The sequence below is a fragment of the Melanerpes formicivorus genome, unplaced genomic scaffold (genome assembly GCF_026170545.1).
Source record: "Melanerpes formicivorus ecotype bairdi unplaced genomic scaffold, bMelFor1.0.p_v2 SCAF_13, whole genome shotgun sequence".
Taxonomy (NCBI): Eukaryota; Metazoa; Chordata; class Aves; order Piciformes; family Picidae; genus Melanerpes; species Melanerpes formicivorus.
In genome coordinates, this window is record NW_027142365.1 from 13,232,360 (window position 1) to 13,252,084 (window position 19,725).

Genomic DNA, 19,725 nt, shown 5'->3' on the forward strand with positions numbered 1-19,725 from the left:
CTCTTTTGTAAATACATTTAGATGACATGTCTGCATTCCTGCTCCTAACTCTTTTTAGCTTTGGTTTAAAATTTTTACCTTTGCAGATGGACAATGGACAAGAAGGACTAAGACTGAAAACAAGGTACATTATAACAAGAAATAACATTTCTTTGTAACTCAGAAATACTCATGGATGTAGTACTGTCTAGATGTGCAGTGATTTACAGGATTAATGCTAAAGAGTATTAATAAGCTTTCCACATAAATCCCTAGGTGTGGAAAGAGGCAACTACGTGCCCTTAAGCTCCTTAAAATGGGAACAAAGAATTTGTGGGAAAGCCTGATTTTAGGCAGAAAACTATTGTCTAACATCTGAGTGACCCAGAATTACACTGTGCTGAGCTCTGGAGAACTGGTTATCTGAAGGACACAAGCTGGTGTGTTGCAGCAGGGTGCCTCAGTCGGTTATCCATGCTGGTTTCACTCTTGACTAAAGACACTGGGCAAGTAGGTTCAAAGGATGTCATCTTTGAAGAGGAGTATTTCCTGTACCTGTGCTCAGGTGTGAGAGACTGACCACTTTCCCCCCTAGACTCTCTAAATAAGTGATGATTATACTTCATTCAGCAAAACAGAATAGGAGGAAGGAGATGTGCTTCCTCCTTCATAATCCTGGCACCATGTTGTGTTTAAATCTCACCTGGTTCTGTTTTTTCACCCTTTGATTATCAGCATAGAAACCAGTAATTGTGTTGTGGGGTGGAGTCTTTTCACATGAAGCTATTGCAAAAAACGTCTTGTTGCATAAAAGCCTTAGCTAAATTGTGTACAGGATAGATTACATACACACCATGAAGTTGTCAAAACATTGTGATTTGATTAATGAGGCTGTTAATTTTCAGACTTGTCTCCCATACAGATCTCAAGCCTCTTCATTCACATCAAGACTTGTGAGGTTAACGATATTCCCTGCCATCCTTAGCATGAGACTGTCACGTTATAAATGACTCTCCCTGTTTCCCATGAAAGAACTGTCTTAGATACCTGGAGGTAACATGAGAGGAAGCCAGCACATTAGCAAACACTTCATCCTGACAAGTCATTCTGAATATGAAATGCCTTTCATCCAGTACGACCGGTGCCCTTTACACCTAGAACTTAAGCTTGCTCCTCAACATGTTTTGTCTCCTGATGCTTTTAATACTCAAAGATGCTCACTTCAGTTTTAAAGTCTCCTGCCCATCTACCTTAAGCCAACACATGTTGTTAGGAGAAAATCAAGGAGTTGCTTTAAGGTAAGTGAAGACATTTTCATATGAATTGAATCCTAAAAATAGGCCATCCTGTTTTCTTTAATCTGCAATAGCTGTGTTGTTCTGTAAGAGTCCCACGGGCATTAACATAAGTAAGGAAGCAGAACGGTGCTGAGATCTTTTCCCTCATTTCAGGCCATCCTTCCTGCACACAGACAAGCAAATCCATGATTAGGAGGCATGGTGAAAACCGCTTTTAAGAGTGATCATTAATCATGTGTATATTGATGACTTTCTGCTTGGTTTCTTTCATTTAAAGCACAGAAGCCTTGGCTGATTGGTGCTTTGCTAAATCAGTGCTACCCACTCACTCATGTGATTTAGAAACACGAATCACTCCGTGAACTAGAGAAGTTCAGTATTTAGCCAGCCTCGTATTCTGGACACATGCTTCACCTTACAAAAGCTGAGCTAGAAGTGGCAGCATCAAAATTTAATACAGACATGACATATTTTAAGAATTAGACTCCACAGCCTTGCTTTTGCTGAGGAGAGTGAGACTACTCACGGACAAGATTTAGCAGCATAGAGGCTGCACGTAGAGCTTGGGAAAAAGGTTTACTGTTCTGCTACATGACATCAGTTTGGGCTGATATCTAGCTTTTTTGCAATAAAGCCAACATAAATAACAAGGAAGAAAAAATAAATCTCCTCTTACATGGTTTTAACAATTTCAGCTGTTGGAAATGGAATAAAAAAAAGAAGAAAAAAGGCAAAAAGCTTTTAGCCTGTGTATATGTATCAGAAATGTGTGATTCTTAAAGCTGAATCACTTAACAGAGTTACAAATGAGCCTTTTTATACTCCCTACATGCTTATCAGACCCACCTAAGGCAGGTTTCTGCTTGTTTTTGTCAAATTAGTTTTATTTCAGTCAATACTGGTTAAGAGCCTGTTACAAATCCTCCAGCTTCTGTAGGATTCAGGTATCTCTGAATATTACATTGTTTACAAAAACACGTTTTCAAATGTTGTCCAAAGTGATGCTGGAAAGCAGAAACACAATTTCTACCTGGAATTTGCACCAGCCTGTCAAAACCAGCATAAAAGGAAAGAGGAAAATGGGCTATGTGGCATGCTTTGCTATTGTTAAAAACAAGGGGGCATCTCACCTAATAATTTAAATAAGATCCTGTTGCCTGACATTTTTAAAGCCTTTTGATCTCTTTTTTTCTGGTTCCCTGGGTTGTGGCTCTGTAGGGTGCAGTAGCTGGAAAGCTATGGGTTGAATTTTGTGTGGCTTATGCCCCCTCCTTTGTTTGATAAAACTCCTGTTAGCGGGCAAAATGACTGCTTGTTTTTACGAAGCACCACTGCACTGGAGATGGTGGAGAACAACCTTGACTAAAGCCTTTCAGACATGGGCCAATCTATAAAAGTGCCAAGTTCAAATTTTCTGCTATTATGAAGGCAATAATTCTTTGGCTCTTTGTTGAGGCGATTTGCCAATTTTGTTGGCGCAAATTAGGGGCTGTGATTTTTACCTCCTATAATCTGATTTAGAAAATTAATTTCACTCACACTGCACCCCCAAAATAGTGTAGAGGTAATGTGCTTGTTTTGCAGCGTGCTGCACTTGGATATGATGCTAGGAAATGACAAATTTTATCTTTCCAGAGCGAAGACAGACAGAAAGATATCTTATTATCACTGGTTCAGTGCAAGAGGATAAGCAGAACAATCTGAAGATAAAAAAAAACCACCTTAGCAGCATGTTTAGAACCTAAGCCACACATTCTATGCATTTTCTCACTGAATACAATGTTAACACATTGACTTTGAGAGTGAAATTGGTTAAAAACACAGAGAAATATTTCTGTAATAAACCATGATTAAAAAAAATGGTGACATTAAATATGAAACGGGCACAAGAAATCAGAGACTGGAGCACACTTTCACTCTTGTAACCCAATTAGTTTTGAAAGAATTATATGAACCATTACTATGGCCCCTTAAATTTCCAGTGGGTTAGATTTAGTGTAGGAGATTGGAAACTGCTTTGTGGTGAATGGCTCAGAGTATTTGCATTCAATTTACATTTAGAATATGTAACACAAGCTGAGAAGAGGCTGGAAAAGTCCTTTCAGAGAGCTGCATTTTATCTGTACACAGGCATTAAGTCACAGCGTGTCTGTAAGATTCGTGGGCTCATTTGGTTTGGCAGAGACCTCGAGCAGAGCCTGGTGCCCCTCCCCCTGTTCAAAGAGAAATGCTTGTTAATTATTCTCCAAAGCAGCTCTGATAGAAAAGTGTCACTTCCAGCCTTGACTGCCTCCCTTGACAGCCTGCTACTTTGCTTAAGTGATCTCGTAGTTACAACATTTTTCATAATATTTAACCTAAATTTTCCTTGCTGCAGATTAATCCCACTCCTTCTCTTATCAAGTACAATAGCTCCACGGCTCCCAGACAGTATTCCTAACATGAAACAGGGATACAAGCGAGAGCTCCTTCTCAGAGTACGGGATGCCAAACTGACCTTTGACTCTCACACTTTAAACATCTCTTGGCATCCTGTGCAAAAGAAAACAGACACCACTTGTTTCCTAAAGATTTTACAACTGGCTTGGGCTAATTAATCAGCCTCCTGCACACAGGGCTCTGCACTTACCTGTCTGGAGGAAGTGCAGATCACAGAAGCAGAGCGAGGTTTCTCAGATCTGTGCTTCACCAGGTACTCCATTAATTACTGAGCAGGCCAAGGGAAATCTGTTCATAACTGCTTCTTCCTTTCGGCTACTGTGCAGCAATCCCATTCCCCATTTGGCTATTTCATTATATGCAAAAGGAGATTCTAGTTCCATGGCCTGTTTCAGTTCCTGGTGTAGTTTAGGCAAAGCCAGTGAAATTCCAGTAGGAACAATTTGGCCCACTGTGTTTAAGCATTTAACCATCTGCACAAAACCCACAAAAGAGACGCCCAAACCAAAACCACTCATTTACATAATAAGGATGTGAACCTACTACAGCCATGTGAAACTATCATTTTTCACATGTGCTTGTGAATCTTTTCCCAGGCTTTTGCAGAGGGAGGGGCAATCTGAGAGCTGGGATATATGAAGTGACAAGAAATGTGTGGGTGGGGGAAAATGAGGGGTTTAATTTTTTTCTTCCCTTTTAGTCTTGAAGAAGCATGCAGCAATTACTTCTGTATTTTAAAGAAATTGTAAAAATACCCAGGGGTTATAGACTGATGTTTTCCCTTAATGTTTATACAAATATAAACACACAGCTAAAATAAATACAGAAGTAAGAGGAATACACCCACCTCTACAATTACAAAATCACTTTCCCATGGGTAAACTGCATCTTATCCCCATCTGCTAGAAGTCAGGTTGTGCCATGAACCATTATGGCTTATATCCCTTAATTATTTTGTATCATATGCAATATAATTGTGGATATTCCACATCTTTATTGCAAATCCTTCATTTTCTTTCGCAAAGCTACCTATGTTCTTGGCCTAGCTCTGTGTTGTGGAAATGATTTCCCAGGGTCAATTAGGTGTAACAGAGTAAAAGACAGTCCTGATCCTGTGTCTCTGCGTAAGTTATATTCTCACAGAGATAAGAGAACTTTTTCCAGGATGAAAAGCATACTGAAAAACAGATTCATGACATTCTACCATGTGTCTGAGACCAGGAGCTCCAAGCAAGCCATGCAGCACCCATCCTGTGCATGGGTCCGAAGCAGATGCCTCAACCAGTGAGGAACCCAAAATTCTTGCTCTGCAACCACACTCTGCTCTCTGCCATTTGTGAAACACTGCATATTTGGTATCAGAAAGCATAGAAGATTCTGCTGGTAAAGCCAAACAATTTGAAGAGAGGAAAAAGTGTTACTGATTGAAGAATCTCAGCTCTTGAAGAGCAAGTTGAAATCTGCAATTTGAACACATTCAGGTCCTTGTCACAGAGCTTTTCTGGCCTTACTTGTAGGACCTGCTGGGTGTCCTGTCCTGGTGCTTCATCTCCACCAAAGCTGAAAACTGGCACAGCAGGTGCAATTTAACCCACTAAGGCCTAGCCCAAGTCAAGGCCTCCTTAGTACACCTATAAACATGTAGCAGTAGGCATATTTAATAGCTGCTTTTATACCTGGCAGCTAAGATGAGGCTTCAAGTGTTCTTCCTCCAGTGCAGTTCATAAATTATGGTGGTCTGACAAAACTGCAAAAGCCCAGGAATTGCATCCTACAAGCAAACACAATTCCTGCAGCCAGAATCTGTACATCAGAGTCTGAAGAGCAGAAGGAAACTATACTCCTGGGTAGCATTCCTAAAAGATACTGCCTGTGATATTACCAGCTGATGAAAGTAACAGTTTTATGATGTTGACTTGAAAACCTAGTTTCCATTGTTTGTCATTACTTTGATCCCATGCCTGTTTCATAGCTGGGCCCATATTTTTTTTGCATAGTGCATGGCTCCTTTGTTCTCTTGGTCAGAGAACAGGCTTATTATGACAGACATCAAGATATCATGAAGATGTTTTCATGATGGTTCATCAGAAAGCCTCAAATCCAGAGAGCTGATACTGCAAAGACCACAGACAGACTCTCCTGGAATTGCAACACCCTCCTGCCAGGAAGAGGTGATAGATTTCTTACACATTTTTTCCCCCTGGATATTAGATATCCTCTAATAAACTCACAATAAACTATAGCAGATGTTTGAAAAGTACATGATTTGCAGTTGATTATACACATATATCACAAATCAGACATTGTATAAATAATAGTTGCTCTGTAATCATATTGCTTTTGTGAATATAGTTGAAGAGATTCAACTATTCAATCAGTTGTTGAAATTTTATCACTGATCTTCTACAGCAAATATAATTTCCAGCTACTAATACCTCCCAGCTACAGTGACATTTAGGATAAATCAAAGAGCTGATCTGTGGCTTCCCTGTGTGCAAGCACATTTTGCACTCACAAAATGAACCGACCAGATGAGAGTAGTGGCATTTACATTACTTGAATTTCACCTGTAATTAATCATTTAGCATGAGATCTATTCAGGTATATGGATAAGCTGTGGTAAGTAAAAGAGAAGGTATTCTGTTTTGCTGTCAAGTAAGGAGGGAAGTCAGTAGTAGATTTGGACTCAATCAGATGTAGCAGAGGAAGAGTAGAGTTTGAAATGAGCTTTCTCGTGCTGCTTGGAATCTGGAAGAAGCAAGGCAGGATTCGACTGAAGATTTTGAAAAGAAGAATAGATGCATCATGATCACTTCAGTATTATTCACCCACTTTGACATAATCTTTGTCTCCTTGGTTTGTTCCTCTCTGCTTTCACATGAACTAGGCAGTGTTGAAAATACACAGACATTTCCACACAAAGGAACACAAATATATCATTTGAATGTGAAAGAGGTGCTTAACAGTGCTCTCATTTAAATGATGCCTAAAGCCAAGTGACACAGGGCCTACAATATATGAGAATAAGAAACAAACCCATCTCTACCATGTTTAAAAGCACATTTGTTTAACTACTCCTTGCTGAGAGCGTTTTTCCCCCTAGACCTGGAGTTGTTGAAGCAGACAGAATGTAGCTGACCTTAGGAGTGGTATTTCTGTAAAATAAACTGGATGGCAGAATATAAAAGTTACCAACCTCTTTAGAATGCCATATGTGAAAATCTTGTAAACAATCCATAAATATAACTTGCTGGGTAGGACTTGGAGAAGCTGCTGCAGAATTCTCTGCTAACATCTTCCCCCCCACCCCAAACATTGAACCATCTGGTAATGACAATTTATTCTGTAGCTCTTCTGTTGGCATGTGCCTGTAATTATAAAACACGTTATTACCAGCTTCAGTCTGGAAGCAACACCATCCCATGGCCTGGGTTCAGAAGCACTGACGCTCTGACCAAAATGTTGGGGAAGGCTGAGGCACCCAGGGTAACACCAGCACAACATTTGCCTTCCTGTCTTCAGAGGCAGCTTCACTGACATTATAGAGGAACATTTTACCTAGGGTTGTGATTGTCAAACTGAGCTCTTGTTTTTTTCTTCCAGAATCTAACTTCCCATTGAGGAAGTTAGCACTTGATCTTATCACCACTGAAGCAAATGAGTTTTTTTCCACTAACAATGTGGAGATGCACCAAGCTCAGCTCTGCAGCAGTGGTTTTAAAACTTGGTAACTTGTGACTATCTCTGCTACAGCTAAGTTCCTGAAATAAGAAAGCTACTGACTGCTTTGAGACTTAATTTCTGAAATAGAATTAGTTCTCAGTTTCACATCTGCAAAAAAATGTTTTAAGACACATAAAACTTCTAAACTACAAAAAATGATGTCTCTTTATTTTAACAAAATAGGTTTAAATATTCACTCCTTGAATGACTTTTATCCTGAGAGTGAATTTTTATGGCTGATATTTAAATCCCTGAAAGTAGGGGCTTATAACAGAATCTGAGACATTTTAAACCCCTGTGTAGTAGTCCTAGATGGCACTGCTCTAGTCAGCAGGCCTTTTAATCTACTGTTTGAATATACTGTTGAAGAAATACTTTAGCTTTTATTGGACAGAATAGTTGTGGATCCTAAATGACTTGCCATGAGAAATGGAATTAAGAAGAGTACATATGGTTTAATAGCTTTATCATTATGAACAGGCACAAAGGCTGACATTTGAAAGTCATTATCCTCTTGCACAAGATGGTACAATTACACTTTTAATCAAGAATTTCTACTTCTTTTGTTACTTCCTGCCTTTCCAAGTTCCTGTGATATACAGTTCCCATTTTGACCTCATCCTGTTTTGCCCTGCTTCTTGTATGTTAAGTCTAGCTCTGCTGTAGGCTAGCATTTTTCAAATGCAGAAGCATACAATAAACAGGAAAGATTCCCTTAGAGACACTGTTGTTTTTAGCTGATCAAAAGGCCATTCTGACATCCGCTTGTTGCTCAATAAAAATATTATTTAAGGAAAAAGAGAAACAGCTCTAGATTAGCGTTGTGTCCTTAGCTTGGCTAAAGTCTCAGCAAAAGAAAATGCTGCCATCATTACTGCTTAACCTATTGCTGCCTCACTTCACCCCTTTTTAGTTACACAAGGTAGAGACAACAAATCAAATCATAAGGGACAATGCAGTGTCTTCTGTTTTTCCTAAATTTTAAACAGCAGGACTACTCACAACAGTTCAACAAAACATCAGAAACTTAGGGACACTGCCCTGACAATCTGCCAGGAGTCTACAAACTGCATCCGATTTTCATGTTTCAAGTCTGTGGGAGTTTTGCAGCAACAGGAACTTCAGGATTTGGGCTTCATAACGTGATCTAAGACACAGACATTGCTTTTACCCTGATTAAGCAAAAGTTCTGAGCTCAGACCTAACTTGATGCATGTGAACAGTCTTCTAAACAGAAGCATCTCATAGTGCCTCATCATCCACGTGGTTTGGTCTGCATTGATTATAAATCCTAGCATGCAATACTCCATAGAAACAACCTTGTTCATGTGCAGAGGTATTTGGGCTTTAGTTCAGTCACATTACTAAGCATGTGCCTAATTGCAAGCACCTGTTGGATACATTAAAATAACTGGATTTAAGCCAACGCTAAACAGGGCTGAGTGTGCTGAGAGAAGAAAGAGGAAGCTCAAGTGAACAAACTGCATTTGCTGAATTAGGCAGTCTATGTCATGTGCCTTTAGATGCAGGAATTTTCATTCTCTTACACTCCAGGGATGTTGCTCTTATCCTTATGGCCTATCAAGCATCTTCTTTGCTACAGAAGTCTAACTGCTGATCAGTGCGCTCCTGTGGTGGGTGTGCTCTCCATGGGTGGCTTTAAATGCCACAGACCCAGCACAGGTCTGTCAGCCCGCCCCACTGAGATTCAAAAAGGCTTTGAGCCAAGCCACAGAAGCTGTAGGTAACACTGCTCAAGCAAAAGCAATTTTACACTGTAAGTACATCAACACATTCTACATTTTAGGACAAGAGTTACAGTTTTTGAAGAAACTGTTTATATTATATGAACAGAACATTTTCTGGTTTCATTTTCACTCATGAACCAATTGCACTGCTTGTTTCGCATTAAACTCGTGACATGGCAAACAATTTCCAAGCAGTTAAAAGATTATTTTTACCTCACTGACATGGGCAATACTGTACCAACCCTGGCAATTTGCTCTGTCCACCGTGACAGAAAGGAGCTTCTGCAGCTATCTCAGCCTGCCTGCTTTCCTGTCTACTTTGGGCAGCCTTTTCTGAAGACTTTGGGTGGAATTTATTTTGCCTTAGAGCGGTTTTCTAAAACCCAGGCAGATACTCTGAGCTAGTTATCCCTAGGTAGTCTGGGGAAAGAGATAAAGGCACATTGGAAGAATGATTTATCCTGGTGATCATTCCTGAAGTGGGATATATTTTTGCTGGGGGTATCTCCCTCCCCATAAGTCACAGAAGAGGCCCAGGTATCCAGTTTGAAGGAGACATTCAGCTTTGGGAAGGATGAATTAGATTAAATTACCTGCTCTTTCTCCACCTTCTCACTATTTTTCCTCATACTAATTTCTAAATGACACTTGCTTATCACTTCTGCTCATGCCTTGCACTTCCAGATGCGTAGATTGCAGCTCTGCAGCAAATACAGTGTGTTTATTTCCTATGCACATGCCACCACTGCTTTCTGCTCCATGTTCCCTCCACATGACAATTAATACTGTGCAGTGTTTTTTTCTAAACTTCCCTCCTTCCCCCAGGGAGAAGCCTCTTTGGTGGACCATTCTTTCTCAGCTGCCTACAAAGGCATTATTAAGCTCAGTTTTGAACTGTCAGATCATGAGACAAAATTGCAAAGGAAAAACAGGCAGGGAAGTTTTAGACATTAGCAGCTGTCCTCTGAAATTTAAAATGGTGAATGCAGTTCTAAGGTTGGGTGAGAAAGGGGGAATGTTAGGGGAAAAAAGATGAAATTTAGCTTGTAAGCTTGGCTTCTGGCTCTAACTTTCATGTGTGCATCATACAGTCATCAGACACCTGTGCTTGAGACTCAAAACTTGGCTGAGTGTTGCATCCACGTGGTGTAAAATGGCACAGTAGGACTTTGATCTAAAGCTGTGACCTAATCTTGCAGGAAGGACAACTTTGGCCCTGACAGTCTGGGTGAGTTAGTGATTTTTGTGGAAGGACATGCGGCGAGTTGGGAGAGTTCAAAAGTGAGGGTAGCTGCCCTTGCAGACACAGCCAACAAAGGTAAGCACTTGGCAAATACAACCAATTCCTGCCTCTCTTATCTTTGACATGCTGCCACAGCTTTGCAAACACCTCTCAAAGGAAACATGTTGCACTCAGGCCAAAGTAGCAGTGGGTGCTTGCCTGGTATTGGCTCACCAGGGCTCCAAAGTGGTTGTGCACGTAAGCATGGAGGATGCTGGGCACTCCCAGTGGAGCACGTACTTTACATGCTTCAAAGGAAGCTGAAATCCAGGAGCTGGCCCACAAACCACGTGTTCCCGCTGTTTGCAGCCTGCAAAAAGGCAACAAAGCACTCCTGGAGAACTCAGGTACAGATGGGGGAGATCTAGTTCATGAAAGAGGACTCCAGAACCAATCTTTCAGATAGCAGCTATAGAGATGTTTAAAGTCTGATTCACTGCAATCTGGCTGCTGTTGTGTGATCAAAATGGGTCATCCCTGACAAGGGAGACAAATGCAGCTCTGTCAAACAGCACCTAAATGCTTCCTTTGCTGAGTGGAAACAATTGCTTCTTCCCACTTCTCAGACTCCTCTTTAAGCTCCTTAGGTGGCACTGACACAGTCCACAGATGCAGCATGTCACTGCTGCTAATATTAAGTAAATAACTAGAAGAAAATACAGGAATGTTTGGGTTTTTTTCTTCCCACAGTAGAATTTCAACTTCCACTCCAAAGAAATATGCAATAATGTTACCATCTGTGTTACTTTACTCAGGCCAGACCCACATTACAGCTAGAACCATGTTCCCATGCTGAAACACTGCATCATTATTAGCAATTACCAACATAGCTCCCTTATTAGCAGTGGGATGTCTACAGCCAGCTCGCATCGTCTGCGGTGCTTTTATTTGTTTTGGAGAAACAATGAACATAAAATCACTCTGCTGGACTCTGACATGGTGTGTACAAAGGCAGATGTCTGTTGCAATCTAGGGGTGGACAGAGAGGAGATGGCAGAGGGAACTGCTCAGCCACTGAAAGTTACTTTCATCAGTGGTTCGTTTGGCAAAGACTGCTTAGAAATGCTAGAGGAAAGGTTGTGGGGGGAGGCAGAGAGAGGTGGGAAAGAGTGAGACCAAAATAGAGAAAAAATAAAAGATGAAAAGTGTTTTTCTTGCTGTAGTCAATTCAGAAGCCCCCTTTTTTTGACAGATAATTGCTAATTATTTGAGAGAGATGGACTTTTTTCTGCAGATAACTGTCATACCTTTAAACCCTCTGGAGTTAGGCTGGAATAGCCTTTAATACCTACTTAAAAAAAAGCCTAAAAACCCAGCAGACATCAAAAGGTCTAACACCTGATAATACTAGCTACACTGCAAAAAAAGATGCCCACCCTAATCTCTGTTCAAAACCAGATGATTCAAGAGCATATTTATACAGTGACTTTTAACTTAGACACTAATTCCATTTCCTGGTTACTGGGTCAGGTTGCTTACTGGCTGCGTCAAACACGGGTGAAGTCCCCAGCTCAGTGAGTAGGGTATGAGATCTGTGCTAATGTCTGAGTGCACAGTTGTGACTGCTGCAGAATTTGCCAAGAATGCACATTAAAAGAGGCTGCAGGCTAAAAAACTACAGCTGCCTGACAGACAAGCAGCAGCCTCGTTTTACACAGCTCTTGTCTGTACTTCACTGAAACAAACACAACAGGCTGATTCATAACTTCCAAATTAGCCATGCAAGAAAAGTGGATTTTCCCCTGCTGTAATGAGTGTAGCAGCCTCATTCCTTGGTGCTGTGCTGGGGAAGCAGTCCACAATCTGCCCCCTCATTAAACCAGGCTTTATCAGCTTACTGATTGAGAGCTTTTTGGCTGCATGTGCTTGATATAGTCCTTAACAGAAGGCATATTTTTGATCCTTTTCTCCAGATGTCAGTCTTGGGGCTGGACACTCTGGAAGAGTTTAACGCACTGGCTGCAACCACAACTGCATATTCTTGCCATGGGCTCAGGGGAATGCAAAGTATTGGCTCCCCAGGACAGGGTGGAAACTGTCAGACACCTGCATCTTGGTGAGCTTTGGGCCACCTGGACCAAAGCTGGCTGTTTTGCCCTAAGTCCTGCCTGTCCTGAGCCCTGATGCTGAGACAGCTTACCTTCATATTCTTTCTAATCCCTTTTCTGGGATCAGCCATGAGAACAGACCACGGTCCAGAGGCAACCTGCTTGTGACCCTATCCCTCATCCCTTCTCTTAAGGTGCATCAATCCTATGTGATATTTCCATGTATTTTAAAATGGAAAACCAGAGGGAACTTTCTTTTCAATAAAAGCCTGTAATCTCAAATTTTAAAGTGAACAAGGAGACCTGGTGAGAACTATTACTTATTTGAACAGGAAGGTTGAGGTAGACCATGACATAAAGGTTCTGAAACATCCTAACTTGTTATTCCAGAAACATTAGGTTTTACAAGGATTCATTTTCACTTTTATGTTATACAAAAAGCAATTCCTCTGATTAGTAAACTGGACAAGGAGATTGCCTTCCAAGCTAAATGGTCCTATGACAGAATGAATCTAATTTGTTGCAGCTCAGTAAAATTTTATTTTTGTCTAAGAACTAAAGAAAAAATAATCCAAAGAAAATTGAGGTTTCAATATTTTATAATGGGAAAAAATCCATGCAAAACCAAAATTTGAATGCAGCCACTTTGTTTTCTAGGGTATGAGAACTGGATGGTTTGAAGTCATCCCACAGCAGCTGGCCTCAAAGCCAGACAATGGACTTTGCTTAGATGACATACTACATCTTTGAAATGAAACTTCCTAATATGATGTGCACTTGCAGCCCGCAAAGCCAATCAGATCCTGGGCTGCATCAGGAGAAGTGTGGCTAGCAGGTTGAGGGAGGTGATCCTCCCCCTCTACTCAGCCCTGGTGAGACCCTACCTGGAGTACTGTGTCCAGTTCTGGAGCCCCTATTACAAGAGGGATGTGGAGGTGCTGGAATGTGTCCAGAGAAGGGCCACGAGGATGATCAGAGGGCTGGAGCACCTCTCCTATGAGGACAGACTGAAGGAGTTGGGGCTGTTCAGTCTGCAGAAGAGAAGGCTCCAAGGTGACCTCATTGTGGCCTTCCAGTATCTGAAGGGGGCCTACAGGAAGGCTGGGGAAGGACTTCTCAGGATCTCAGGTAGTGATAGGACTAGGGGGAATGGAATGAAGCTGGAGGTAGGGAGATTCAGGCTAGATGTGAGGAGGAGGTTCTTCACCATGAGAGTGGTGAAACCCTGGAATGGGTTGTCCAGGGAGGTGGTTGAGGCCCTGTCCCTGGAGGTGTTTAAGACCAGGCTGGACGAGGCTCTGGGCAGCCTGATCTAGTGTGAGGTGTCCCTGCCCATGGCAGGGGGGTTGGAACTAGATGATCCTTGTGGTCCCTTCTAACCCTGAATGATACTATGATACTATGCTGTAAAGTAGTTTGGTTTGTTTGCACGAGAAATACTTTTCCCCACAAAAATCTTCAACTAGGAGCAAACTGTGTTGCATTTTTCAGTGCAGCTCCCGTACAAGCAAAACCCACCTGCAATCTAAGTTACACCTTTGCTGATGCTGCTCATCCAAAAAATTCTTGCAGCATTTTCCTGGCAACAGCTATATAAGGTCACACTTTACAAAGAACCCACATTTCCCCCTCCAGGTTCCTTAGTGGCAATACAGTAAAAAGGTGCTCTCTGGGATACAACAACTAAGCACGTGCATGCATGTATGTGCAGATGTGTGAGATTTCTCCAGCACAGAAACATACAGTTGAGGGTACAGCAGTGACAGTTCCATTATAATCCCATTTTCACATGCTTGGAGCTTTCTGAGCTGTATTATTTTGTCAGAGAGGTTTACATTTGGCCTCTAGCTCATAGGTGACTTTTTTTTTTTCTTCTTTTTTTCCTGAGTTTTCACAAAATATATGAATCCATTTCTGAGCTACCAGAGGGTAAAGAAATGCTTTTCCTGCCTCTTAGATTGTTGTAGCCCTGTTATGGCATTGATTTTTACACAGAACTCTCTGCAGAGTTTAATAGCAATCAGCAGCCTGATGTGCCTTAATGACTTCCTCTGTGCATTCAAAAAATGGCTAAACCTGACAAGTTGAAACCTTCCAAGGGGCCAGTGCTCACTGAGTAATAGCTCCCAGGTCAGTTTGGGATTATTATTTTAAAGTAGTTACAGAATAAGGACATTAAGATTTCCTTGAGTTTATAAAAACCTTTTGAAAATTAATTTTGTCCTCAGAACAGCCCCTGAGTTTAGAGCTACACAGCCACTTCTCAGCTTGTGCACAGCAGAATAGACCCACTGCAGTTAGTGTAACTACAGCAGGGAAGGATCCAAACCATACAGGAAACACAAAGCAGTCAGTCACAACTTCACTGACCTCATTAGAAACATACAGCAGGTCAAGGGAGGCGATTCTTCCCCCATGCTCCACTCTGGTGAGACCCCACCTTGAGTAGTGCATCCAGTTCTGGAGCCCCTATTACAAGAAAGATCTGGATGTACTAGAACAGGTCCAGAGAAGGTCCATGAGGGTAAACCAGAGGGCTGAAGCACCTTTCCTATGGAGCCTGACTGAGAGAGTTGGGGCTATTCAGTCTGTAGAAGGTTCTGAGGAGACCTTATTGTGACCTTCTAGTATCTGAAAGGGGCCTACAAGAAAGCTGGGGAGGGACTGTTTAGGATGTCAGGTAGTGATAGGACTGGAGGGAATGGACCAAAACTAGAAGTGGGTAGATTCAGACTGGACATCAGGAAGAAATTCTTCACCACAAGGCAGGTAAGATGCTGGAAGAGGTTGCCCCAGGAGGTGGTAGAAGCCACATCCCTGGAGGTTTTTAAGGCCAGGCTGGATGTGGCTCTGAGCAGCCTGATCTAGTGTGAGGTGTCTCTGCTCATGGCAGGGGAGGTAGAACTAGATGATCCTTGAGGTCCTTTCCAACCCTGACAATTATATGATAAAAATTATATACTTGGGTGGAGGATCATAGGATGTTAGGGGTTGCAAGGGACCTCTGGAGATCTTCAAGTCCAGTGTCAATGTTAACTATTTTTGTGTAATCCCCTGAAAACATCAGCATGCACAAAAGTACATGGCATGAGAAAGTTTTTTCAGCCAGTCCACCTTGTTTACCTTCAACATGCCTGCCAGAGGATAGGATAGCAATCGGTCAGTGTAAGGATCCCGCAGCAGCCCATGTGATCTTTGTCCCAAACATGACAGTAATTTGCAGATCAGGCTCTTCCTGAGACAAAAGTTGTGTTTCATGGCTTTCAATCTATTTTCTTTTCATTCCTGCAAGCTGGCTTTGAAGCCATGCAACATGTAGCCTCCTTAACAACAGGACTTCTAATGCAGCTTCTGTATACATGGAGAGAAGTATAGCAAACTCAGGTTCGGATTTTGTTGTTTCTAGGATGAATTCTGCTTTCTGAAACTTTTGATCATATGGTGATGGGTGAAGAAGCAAAGGGCCAAGCAGTGAAATCAATCAATAAATTAACATTTCTTATTTCCTTTTGATTGTTTTTTTTCTTCTACAAGTTTATCACTTGAGTGGGAGTTTCAGGGCTATGACTGAAAATAGAAACAGCATCAGAAAGTTGGAACTTGAGCAAGAATCCAACACTGCAAGCTCTCCTGATTTTTATCATGAGTGTCATGAAATTTGCTCTGAGGCTTTAAGGTATCAGTTGCTGATGTCATGGTGTTGCCAAAGTTCTCAATTAAGCTGGAGGAATTTTCTGGCTACTGTCATCACAGAGGAAATGTCCATATATATATATATATACACCAGATAAATATGAAAAAGAAATCAACAGTAATTTTTGAGATACAATGGTTTCTATAAAGTTTAACCATTTTGGGGGGGGGGGGGGAGGGGCTCAGCTTATGATGTTGGGAGTGCACAACATCGAGAAAGAGAACTGAACTGTTTTGTTTAGGAGAGCATGAGCCTTCACATCACTTACAGAGAGGAGACAGGAAAGTATGAGGCATCAGGAGGAATAGGCAAACCACAAACAAGCCTGAAATGTTCTGAAAGGAGGTTAAGGAAAGTAGATGACCTAGTAGGGTACTTCATGCATGATGTGTACTCTATGAACAGAAAACTAGGTTGTTGGGTTTTTGTTTTATTCTTTCATCATTGTTCTAGTAGTACAAATGCATTTGAAAACTCAGGAGCCTCTTTCCTCCCTTACATGCACTGTGTAAAAAATTCCACAGGACACACTGGCACCATTTGGGGTTTTTTTTTGAGTGCAAGTGAGATTGGAGAGATATTTTGCCATCAACTTGAAGGAAACCAGAAGTTCAACCTACATGCAAGGATGGGGAATGCTTCCCCCATAACAGACACAGCAGGTCCAAAATCTTTATGTCATCTGCTTCCACCCAACAACAGCTTTATAGAAGTAAGTTAAGAATGAATAACTTAATAGCTGCCCAAGGCGGCTCTAAAGTGCTGCTTTCCCTCACTGCACATGAGAAGACAGCCATTAGTGTTGCTGCTGCTAGGTTCACTACTCCTTGGGGGATGCTGTGTTTGCAGAATGGCCTGGATTTGTACTGGCAATATGCACACATCTGAAATTGCTTGCATTTGGATGCTGTTTGGTGCTCAGTTTTGAGTTAGTGCTGTGTCTGTTATAGATTCTTCTCATCATGGATAATGTGTCTCTTGTGAGCATGAGTTCTATTCCTTACTTTTGTTTGGATAACACTTCCCTCTGAAGTCAGAAGACAAAGACTGCCACATGCACTTTTTACAGAGCAGTGTATTGTTGAAAAAATAATTAACAGCTAGAAGATGAAACAATACAAAACAAGGACAAATAACTATTATAATGTGTTACATTTCCACCCAGTGGTCTCTAAGGACTTCACAAACACTAAGTGCTCCCTCAGATATTTTCAAACCAGGGAAATATTATCCTTCCTAAGGAAACTGAGGCACAAAGATGATAATTGACTAGCCCAAATACTAGACAGTGAGAACTGTAAACAGCTACAGAGCCCTAGCACCCAATCCTGTCAGTGGAAAGAAAGGTTTGTACACTATAGGACTTTAGTCTTGTTTTACCTAATTTAAGAAGCTCCTGCCCGTTCTGCACAAGTATTAAAGTCTGACCTTGCTGAATAGCAAAACTCTGACTTCACTTAGTCAATGCCACTCCAGCTACAATACTTGCCTTTATTCTGAGATTTTCTAAGGAACTGCAGAAATGCAGAGTCAGCTCCTTACTCAACTATGTATAAATCACTGATGCTCCACTGCTTCAGTAGAATGATCTTTCAACAAATTAAGAGTGAGGTCCATGAACAACAGATTGTTTCCTTTATATTTTTACATCAAAACTACCTGATATCTTTCAGATGAGAAAGAGCTGAAGCTGGGATGGGGCAAGGAAGGATATATTTTTCCTTTCTGTGCCAAGTATGTGGGGACGTACAAAAGTTACCTCGTGATCAGATGTTTCTTTTCAGAGCACTCAGTTTTATTTTAGACCATCAGCTGAGCTATGGTTACAAAGTGAAAATACACTCATAGGTGTAATGTCAGAGGTGGGAGGAGGAGGATCTAAGAAAAGGGATAAGCTACCTTGCACGTCATATGGAGTATCATGGGGTGAGAGTGTGCACATGGACAATTTCCATGGAGTAAGCAAGGTGCTTGAAGGTCACATAACAGTATTTTATCTGGCTGCCTAGTGAGGCAAGTTGAAAAAAAACACAAACCAAAAAACAAACACCTTCCTGGAAAGCATAAGTTGCAGTAGGCAGAGGAACTGCTTGGCTTAGACACTGCCTAAGATGTTGTTTCAAGCGTAAAAGGTGGGAGATAATGGATCTTAGTAAGCCACCAATATGCACGTACACAAAGATATGTCTGTATTACAACTTACAACTTGAAATCAGGAAGGCAATCTAATTAATACAGCACCCAAACCCCTCTGCTAGTATTTGTGACTAGTTATGTAACACAGAACTAGGTCTATATTTGGTTTTACAGCCACTTCATCTATACCAGTTTAGAAACCATTACAGACCAAGTACTACAGCCCTTGCTACAAACTGCTGACACTGGCAAGGATTATTTCTGCAGAAGCACTGGCATAAGACATCTTTATACCAGAATACATGTATCCCCCAGTGCATGCTGAATTCTTTTAACTATGCACCAAAAAAACCTTAATTAAAACTGTTAAATCAGTACAAAAATCAGCGTATGAAGACTAGGCTTTAGACAAAGACTCAAGTCTCAAGGAGTATGCGGGTACAGTTAATTAAAAACATGTAAAAATGTGCAAAGTAAAAACATAATAGACAGTAGAAGGAACCTAATTGCTTAGGAAATATGAGACTGGCTCCTGGAAGTAAGTTTTAACCTTAGCTTGGAGGAGAGGAGAGCTATTTATGTGGGAAAGGGTGAAGAGTGCTGGTTTCTTGAATAATGACATGCTATGATGGGAAGAATGAGAAGCAATTTGGGCACTATTAGCTACACTGTTCAAGAGTAATAAGGAACTTGAAAATGATGTCAGAGAAATGAGATAAAGAAGACTATTATACTCTTCGAAGGCCATCATCTAGTATAGCTGTGGAGGATAAATGGAAATGGAAACCAGTAAGGAACATAATACAGTATGCTTATGGTATTTTGTGTTTCAGCTATTAGCAGGTGCAACACTGCTGGCATCAGTGGAGCTGTCTTCACTTGCTTCACAGCTCAATGTGGTCCTGTATCTATTTTATATACCTACATGTTGTAGCTATGTGCTATTGAAACATAACAAAACACTTTCAAAATGCATTAGGGCGTTAGACTATAGAGAGCGGTTAAAACATGTACCTGCCTTAACTGCTTGCCATCTGAAATACAAGGAGATGAACCAAAATTGTCTGCTGTAAATGTGTGTAAAGAGTTTTGGATTTAAGCCCAGATATGAATATACAAATAGATAAAGTTTATAGAATTGTGACACCAAGTCTCAGGGGGTTTGTGGGAATGTCAAAAAACACTCAGCAAGGAGAACATATGCCTGCCATGTTAATATGTCTTATGCCTCAGTCTCCTAAACAGATTATGGAGATGGCTGTGAAACAGGGGGGAAAAAAAAAGGCAAAAAGCTTTTATTTAAGAGCTACCTTTGCATATTTTTCCAGACTTAACTAAAGCTACTCAGATGGAGCGACAGCCTAGGATTTCCTCTAAG

General features: G+C 41.2%; 1 protein-coding gene and 1 long non-coding RNA gene across 7 annotated transcripts in view; one reads left to right on the forward strand and one right to left on the reverse strand.

The window, feature by feature from the left end:
- The window catches only part of NRP1 (neuropilin 1), a 116,730-nt gene that overhangs the window by 83,028 nt on the left and 13,977 nt on the right, over window positions 1-19,725 (reverse strand). The window lies entirely within an intron of this gene.
- On the forward strand, window positions 907-15,994 carry LOC137444959 (uncharacterized). The gene is made up of 3 exons (XR_010988309.1): window positions 907-1,277; window positions 10,387-10,505; window positions 15,924-15,994. It is a non-coding gene; the product is annotated as an uncharacterized lncRNA (long non-coding RNA).